Source organism: Crocodylus siamensis, chromosome 3 (genome assembly GCF_052110815.1).
Source record: "Crocodylus siamensis isolate JL-2025a chromosome 3, ASM5211081v1, whole genome shotgun sequence".
NCBI classification, from domain to species: Eukaryota; Metazoa; Chordata; order Crocodylia; family Crocodylidae; genus Crocodylus; species Crocodylus siamensis.
In genome coordinates this window covers 170,330,854-170,339,224 of record NC_143397.1, presented here as the reverse complement: position 1 = coordinate 170,339,224, position 8,371 = coordinate 170,330,854, and the positions used below count along the sequence as shown (strand labels likewise).

Here is an 8,371-nt window from a genome sequence, read left to right as displayed (position 1 = left end):
GACAATGAGCGAGGAGCACAGATCCACACAGGAGAGTATATTTTGGTGCATGTCACTCCCACAATGCACCGCACAAAGCAGCTGACTGCGGACTTCTACCACACCAATTGCATACAAGTGAATTTACTTCATATATAATGAATTTTTCATATAAAATGGGTCATTGCATGAGTGAATTTGCAAATACAGAACCTGCATAAAGCAAGGGAAACCTGTGCTGTCAGAAACTTCGATCGACACACTATGCCAAAAACAAAGACTGTGTTTCACATTTTCCATGAAGTGCCCAAAATATTTTAATGATTAAAATTAAGTTTTAAACAGGTTTAGGAAAACCAAAGGTGGACAATTGTAAATTTGTAAGGTATTTGAAGAGTTTGAGCTTTGAACTGTTTAAATAGAAGAAAAAAGGCCTTTGACCATGAAAGAATAATGAGAGGTCATAATAGCATTGGTCCATATTCTCCCAGAGTCAGAGAAACAGCCTGCATGGAGAAAACATTCTAGAAATACTGAGTAATTCAGCTGCATTGGGTCAGCCAGCTTGAGAAGAGAGGGGAATCTGGACACCTGAGGTCCATTCCTACCTCTGCCACTGATGTGCAATATCAGACAAGCCACGTAGGTCACAACCTTACTAATGAGTTAACTTCTCTGAAGTTAGCCTGGCCCAAGTGAGAGTGGCTATTCTACAAAACCACTTGAGCTGCAGAGTAATTATCCTAGCAACTGATGAGCTGTGCACAGTCCAGTTTTCTGTTCACAAGCAAGCTGAGGGCCCCACTAGTTGGGTTTTTTTAATTAAAGCCAGTTTTCCAAGACTCTGACTTACTCAAATTTGAGTTGTCTTCATCTAGGCCACAACAAACTGGATTGGGCTCTGAAGGCCCTCACCCCTTTGTACTGAGATTGGGTCACGGGGGCCAGGCACCATCCTCATCCAGTCCTGTGTGCTACCATCTGGCATCCTGTCCAGCTCTATGGAAAAAAAAGATTATTTTGTAAATAAGCAAGCAGAAAAATAGTAGGGACTTGCTAGTTAATGAATTCAACCAACTGTTACAGTACCATAGCAACCGTACAGATTAGACCCCCATGGGTCCAGATATTCGATGGTGGGGGAATGGTACTTCCACTCCCCTGTCACCAAATTTCTGGATCTGTGGGGAACCCTACAAACTGGATGACATGGCGCTGAGGTCAGGTCTGGCCCACAGGCAGGGGAGGGAGGGTTGAGCACCCTGATCTAAACACCACAATTAAGCAATACAGTTATTTACTTTATTCCCCCAGCACCTGAACATTGTACATCAGCACACACAAAGCCCTACCTCAGTTTTGACAAGAGCTGAGCAGTTTGGTCAAATAAGAGCCAGAAACTAGGCATTACTTTGCCTAATCACCATGTCAAGGTTGGACTCTAAATAATACACTGGTATTCACTACTTTCTTTTAAAACAGAGCCACAGTGGGGAAGGTTAAGGGGAAAGCTCCAACTTTTTTTGAAGTTTCTTCATAATTACATTTGTCATGTAGGGTATGGGAGCTTCAGGTTTGATCCATTCGCTGCTGAAGGAGAATGAAATCATTATTTGCCATGCCCAAGAAAATACCCTCACCAGCAGACTATAAATTGTTTCAAGTGGGAACATTCTTCACTCTTTCTTTTGAAGCTAGGCCTCGGTACAGATAATTTAAGAGATTATGGGACAGAGTAGACACCTTCATGGCCTAATAGTTAGGGCATTCATTTCGAAGCGCAAAGATTTGATTTGTTTCCATTAGCGTTTCAATGTGGAAACCAGCCTTGGTCTACAATTTTGGGGTAAAGACTTCTGTTTTTAGGTTATATAAGACGTTCTTATACGTTGTTCTATAAGAAGGAAACAATGGTCGTGGTAACACCAGCGTCTCTTTACCCACCCCTGTTAACAAAATGTCTTGAAACAAATGAGTGAGCCTGACCAAATCTTTTAAAGAAAGAGCGTAGGGACCAGTCTTTGGTACACAGGGCAGGAGGTGGATTCCAAATAGGCAGAAGCAACTCTTTGCTGTTAGGAGCAAGATGTCTGCAGCAGAATTTTATACTCACCCCTCCATTTGTTGCTTCGCTGCTAGTCAACATGCTCTAAGCAATTACACATGGAGTGAACTGGCTGTTTCAGATCCCTCTCTAAGGCACCTTACTCTTTCCCATGTTCACTAAAGGAAGTCAAGCATCCCAGTCAAAGTTCTGGATGCAACAGCAAGGACATAAAAATTTGGCACTACAGCACAACTTTTTACTGGGTCTGATCATTCATGCTAAACAGGCAGTGTACAGTTTTGTAGATGCAACCAGAAATAGAAACCGGAGAAATGGATGTACCTATGAAACACCAAAGAGCCTTTAGAAAGCTGTGAAATGGATAAACTTTCTAAGAGAATTACAGCTTCTGAAGGATCAACGTTATATCAAACACCTACAAAGCAAGGTCGAAAATAACCCAAACCTTCCTCAAATGATGTTATGTGAGACTCTCCCCAGTATAATTACCTACCTCAATCCTTCTCAGTCATGCTTCTCCAGTTGAAAGTCTGCTACTAACTCACAGTACTGATTGTAAGCACCTGTGAGGAGAGGGCTGGGGGAAGCAGCAGCAAAACCCCCACAATTGGATCTAATCATCTCTCAGGTGTATACTTGCAGAGTGATTACTTTTGATAGCATAGGGGTTCCTTTTCTCAATTCAGTATATTTGCTGCACACAGCTTTCATTTTAAAAATGTGTATTTTCTACAGAGAACCTAACAACCTCATTAGCTCCCCTGTTTTGAAAATTGTGAATACATATGTATCAGGAAGGTGGGAAGTAGTTTATAATGCACCTTTAGAATACTAATCAAGTAAGCATTGATGGATGTTTGAGATGAATATTTCTACCATCAGATACACACAGAGAACTTCCATTGAAGTAAATGGTGAAGAAGGCAAAAGTCTCCTTGGATAGAATTTGTTCCTGTGTTTTTCAGAAACGGGGAAAGCGTGTCCATTTTATTTTGCCCAAAATCATTTTTCTCATCTTCATGATCATTAGGTTTAGTCTTGGAACTAAAATGCTTAACAAAACTGCAGATGTTCACATTACCTTCTATGGGATAGTGGAGGTTTTTAATTTTGAAATATCTTGCCCGCAGTACAGTGACTCAGAGGAAGTGTGAATGACAGAAGGAAACTTATTAAGTTAAAAACAGTTTGTTGGAGGGTGTGGGGAAAATGAATTCATGCACCGAAACAGGTCCGATGTTATTTTATTAGCAGAGATATAGCAGTCTGCTTCCCACTCTACTTCCGCTCATGTACTAATCACTAATACTCACAGCATTAACAGAATCTTCAATTTAGAGCCATATGGCAGCCATAAAGAGATATACCATCATACAGGCTAAACTTTACCTATAAACAACTGAGTTCAAGCTTAGGTTACCCGTTAAAGCGGGGTCACTGGACTTATTCTTTCCCTAGAATAGAAATGTGGCAATATGCATTAAAAAATTATATAGCTGGCTCCATGAAAGGCTTTAGCTATCTAAATCCAAAATATAAGTCTTCAGAAACTACATGCTCAGCTGCTAATCTGGAGATGTACAGATTGTACCAGTTAAAGTTTTCTAGGTTGCTAAGTGTTTTCCTGTAGGCATGCCCAAAACTGCCTAAGCCCAACACTGTAAGCAACTAAATGCCTCTTCCAAAGCGAAACAACTGAAGTAGAAGGATGCAGCAACTGCCTTTTTATGTAAGTGCCTAGTGGCTAGAGTATTCAGCTTGGCCCTGGGTTGAAATCCCAGTTGTGTGCTCTGTCCACTGTGTGAAAGGTGGCGACTATCTCATTCAGCTGTGTTTTGTGAAAAAAGGCTGGTGGAGGTGCCAGGAGAGTTTATGGTTACAATCCTAAGTGCATAGTGCCTCAAATTACGTCCCTCTTTAAAGTGTAGTAAGCTACTTTAGTGAGGTTTAGTGAGGCAGAAGCTATCTTGCAGTTTATCCATTTTCTCCAATAAATAGTAAATGTGAAGGGCAGGAATGTAGCTACACAGGTAGAAATAGAATCTAACACTGCATAAGTACCTAAACTGATACTTATGTGGCTATACTATGATGCATAAAGTAGCAGTTAGGTGCATAAAATGAAATAGCATTTTTCTATGGAGTTATTATAGAATCATCACTCAGAATTTCAAAAAGTAACAAAAAAAGTTATAAGGCCCTGATCTTGCAAAACTGATATGCTGAACTTAATGCATGTGAAGACCTCACTATGAAAGGAAGGGTTTGGAGTACATGTGTAGGTCTTTCATTAGCTGATTTAGGGTCAAGTTGTATCCTGCTGCTTTATAAGTACACACAAAATGGAAAGAGAAGGGGACTAGGAACTTTGTTGCTCCCTGTCCAGGAGTCAAGCACTTAGGCAATCCATGAAATTTCTGGTCATGGGCAATGGGGGGAACCAGTGGGGCATGACTGGGGGGAGTCTCCCAGTGGCCAGCTGGCAACAGGGGGGGAGGGGGTCCGACACCAGTCCCCAATTTTGGAGGGGGGGGGAACACTGCTGCTTTCTATGCCCCTCTACCAGCTGGAGTGCTCACTTAGCGGGGGCACCAGTGTTCTTGGGGCATGCCCCCCCAAGCATTGCCTCTGTTTGTGATTCTGGTTATTAGCAGGGATCCTGATTTTTCTCTATTCAAAAACTGCAAATTCTCTAATAATCCGCTCTCCCCCCAAATACACATTTTCCCATGATTAAAATGAAGCACCACTGTATATATATGTGTATATATATACACATATATATGTGTATATATATATATATATATACACACCCACACACACATATATATATGTATGTATTAGTTGAACAGTTTGATTTTGGGATTTTTATCATGGAAAAACAGAGCTCTCCCTGCCCCCTTCAATCACCAGGATGTGGGTCCAGCTGTAGCTGTCTCCACCTCCCACTGCTTGGTGGCACTACGCAGCCCTTATATATTGGTGCCCTGCCCATGCCATAACTCCTCACGCCCCACCCACTACCCCTGCCCCTCCTGGTGCCCCTCACCCCTCACCTACTGTCCCCCCACCCCTGCTGGTGCCCCTCACTCTCCACCCACAGCCCCTTGGACCCTGTCAGTGCCTGTCACTCCCCACTCACTGCCCCTTGCCCTCCCCCAGCCCTCCCAGGGGGTCCTCCAGCTGCCAGAGCTATGGGGCCAGGGACCTGGGTCCAAAGCCCCCTGCCCCCCACAGCAGCGCCTGGAGGCCAGCTGCCACCTGTGGGAGGCAGCAGCTGTGGCTGAGCACAGTGCAAAGCCCAGCTCCACCTCCTCCACACATGGCATGGCTGGAGTGAAGACCATCAGGGGGCCCCAAGCCCATCAGAGGGTGGGTATGGCTTGGCTGCTGTGGGCTCAGGGCTCCTCGCACTGCTGCCCTCCCCCAGGGCCTCTACAGCCTAGTGTGTGAGACCCAGTGTGGCATTGCAGGGAAGAGTGGGGCTGGGAGGGGAAGCTTGGTGGTACCATCATGAGCCCAGCACCACCATGGTGAGGTGCCCCCTGCCCACCCAGCAGCAGCAAGGGGCACAACTCTGTGTCACCACTGGGCAGGCATGGGGCATATCACCATGGAAGCAGAGGGCTCACAGTGGTGGCACCAAGCTTCCCCTGCCAGCCCTGCTGTCCTGCAATGCCACGCTGGGTCTCACCTGCTAGGCCCCGGAGGCCCCGGGTGGAGGGCAGCAGAGTGGAGAGCCCAAGCCCGCAGTGTGTAGCCCACACCTATCCCTGCCCTGTGCATGAATCTGGGGGGCACGTGCCCCTTTTGCCCTCCCTGGAAGTGCATGCAGTGGTAGAGAGACAGCCCCCAACACCTGGATGAAATGCCCAGGGCCTCATCTCACTCCCCTACAGCCACACATTCTGGTCCTGGGGCCCCAAACCCCATACACCACCGCAGCCGGGCAGCAGCCACAGCCCCAGTCCAACTCCCTCGCTCCCTCATTATGGGGCCCTTCAATTCCCCCCCCCCACCTTTGCTACTGCTGCCAGGCTTACCAAACCCAGCATTTCCCCTTGCAGACTACAACTGTGCTAGCTTGCATGGGGAAACCCACTATTTCCTAAGTTTTTCTCTTTAAAATGAGAAAACCCAGGTTTTACCAACTTTTTTCATGGTTAATGGAAAACCCAGATCCCTGGTTATTACCAACAGTTGTCACTTACTATCCACTTACCTGTCCGTGAACAGCACTTGTTGTCATTCTCACTCAAAATAATACAATCTGTACTACATTCAATTTCTTCTTTTTTTCCTGTTGTGGAAATATAATACATGCCATACTTATTTCTTCTTTGGTTTTTCCCTAAAACATACTGTATAATTAATAAATAATTTTAAAAAGAAATGAAGGTAGGTATTAAAAATCTGGTTCTATACTTACATGCATTACTTTGCCTTTAACCTTCATGGTGTTCACATGTCCAGAGACACATTACTTATGAACCTGAAATCTGCAGGTAGATTAGCAGAGTTCTTCAGCAGAAGTAAGGACGATCATTACTCAATAATTCTACTATATGTGGTGGACTGGCAGATGTTTTTGTAGCAGCTGGGAAGAGAATAATTGATATATCAAAGATGTGTTAAAATGATGCATTCCGTTGCCAAGCAGCAACGGCTTTAGTCTTCAAATAGCCAAATAGTGACAAACATTTTAGCAAAACATACCAGAGGAGAAGGAAAACTAACCAGCCCACTGAAGGGCAAAATGGCATATGAAGTATACTGAGAAAGAGATAATAGGCCTAATTCATTTATGGTTTAATTCTGCTGAATGCAGAAGAGTTAAACCATATATGAATATGGGCTATTTTCTCTATATTGGAAAAAAATTAAGAATCTTAATTTGTGTCAAACAGTTGGCAAGTCTGTTGATTTTATAAGGGCACACAATACATCAAGACTGAGTTATAAATTTTCTTTCCAACCCTGAAATGAATCAATGTCAAGGTAGAGAAGTAAGTCTGGAATTGCAAGATGCCATCTCAGATTATGAATATATCAACAATTCACAATGGGACAAAATGGGGTTTGCTACATGTCAGCTGTTCTACAGTACCGGCCACGCACCTACTCTTACCCTGTGGTGAGCAGAAGCTAAAGACCTCAATAAAAGGAAGGTAAGTTTCTGTGGTTTAGCTTCCACTTGCCATGGTATATGACAATGCATATGGGCAGTTACTGAAGGAGAGAATTACATAAAAAAAACCATCCCCATTTATCAGTCAATTGTTCATACAGCCCTCAGCCTCAATTGTACACTTGATACTACAATAGGCAGCCTTTTATATAATTTGTGTGCTTTCCAAATGTAAGTGCATTTTGTTCAGTCCCTCTGTATGTAGGGGAAATCACATCTGATACTCAAAAAATGAAATAAGCATGTGTGTGACCAGCTCATAACTGGCACTGCCAAAATTGTGGGCATGCCCTGCACCCCTGGGCCATGCCATACCCAACCCACTTTCTTTCCACGACTTGCTGTTTCAAAAGGTGAACCTGTACTCACCTGGAGGTGATACAGTGGTTCTCTGCAAGCCACAGTGGTGCATCTTCTGCTGGGCTCCTCCTCCCCTACCCCCCCCCCCAACTTTTGGCTCTGGTGTTTTTGTTGATCTTGTTGGGACGTCGTAGGTGTTTGTCACTTGATTTGCCCCACGGGAGTACTTTGAGGCTTGGATCCTCGTGGGTTCAACCACAGCTTCTGTTAGTGCAAGGACATAAAAAGAAGGGAAACTAAATGGATAAGATGAACTCAAAATGGCTTGGCCTGGTGGCCAGGCAGTGAATTGGTACCTCACTGCCCTGAGCCTCTTCCCCCTCTTGGGGTATGAGTTACTTCAGGCCTTGCATGCCCCTCTTGTCTCCCTATTGGGTCCCTTGGGCCTCTTGGCAATATGCCCTCTCTGTGCAGACCCTTCCCAAACTGTCGCCAGGCCAGGTCTGGCTTCACCTTGGGGTAGTTGCTATTGTGCCTCTATGAGACCCTCCCAGCCACCTGCTGGTGAGTTCCTGATTTGCAGACATCCCCAGTGGGCCCGTGAGATTTGGATGCTGCTTTGGGGAGCTCTTCTCTGGTTACCACCTGCCTCTGGCCTCACTGGGCTGAGGCCCTCAGGTGTGGATCCCTGGGTGAATTCCTAGCCCCTGCTGTGCTGTAGTTAGTGCCTGGCTTAGGTCCTCCTGCCAAGAGGCCTTCTAGTGGCATTGCTCAAGTGCTCCTGGTGGACATAGTACTCATAGCTCCTCTGTGAGTTTCCATCAGGAGGTATACAG

The 8,371-nt window shown here is 44.9% G+C and overlaps 1 long non-coding RNA gene across 1 annotated transcript; it reads right to left on the bottom strand.

Moving 5' to 3' along the window:
* Positions 1–310: 310 nt before the first annotated feature.
* Positions 311–6,634, bottom strand: LOC149869110 (uncharacterized). Its single transcript, XR_016441075.1, has 3 exons — positions 6,477–6,634; positions 6,270–6,347; positions 311–978 (listed from the first exon to the last, which is right to left on the bottom strand). It is a non-coding gene; the product is annotated as an uncharacterized LOC149869110 (long non-coding RNA).
* Positions 6,635–8,371: the final 1,737 nt, after the last annotated feature.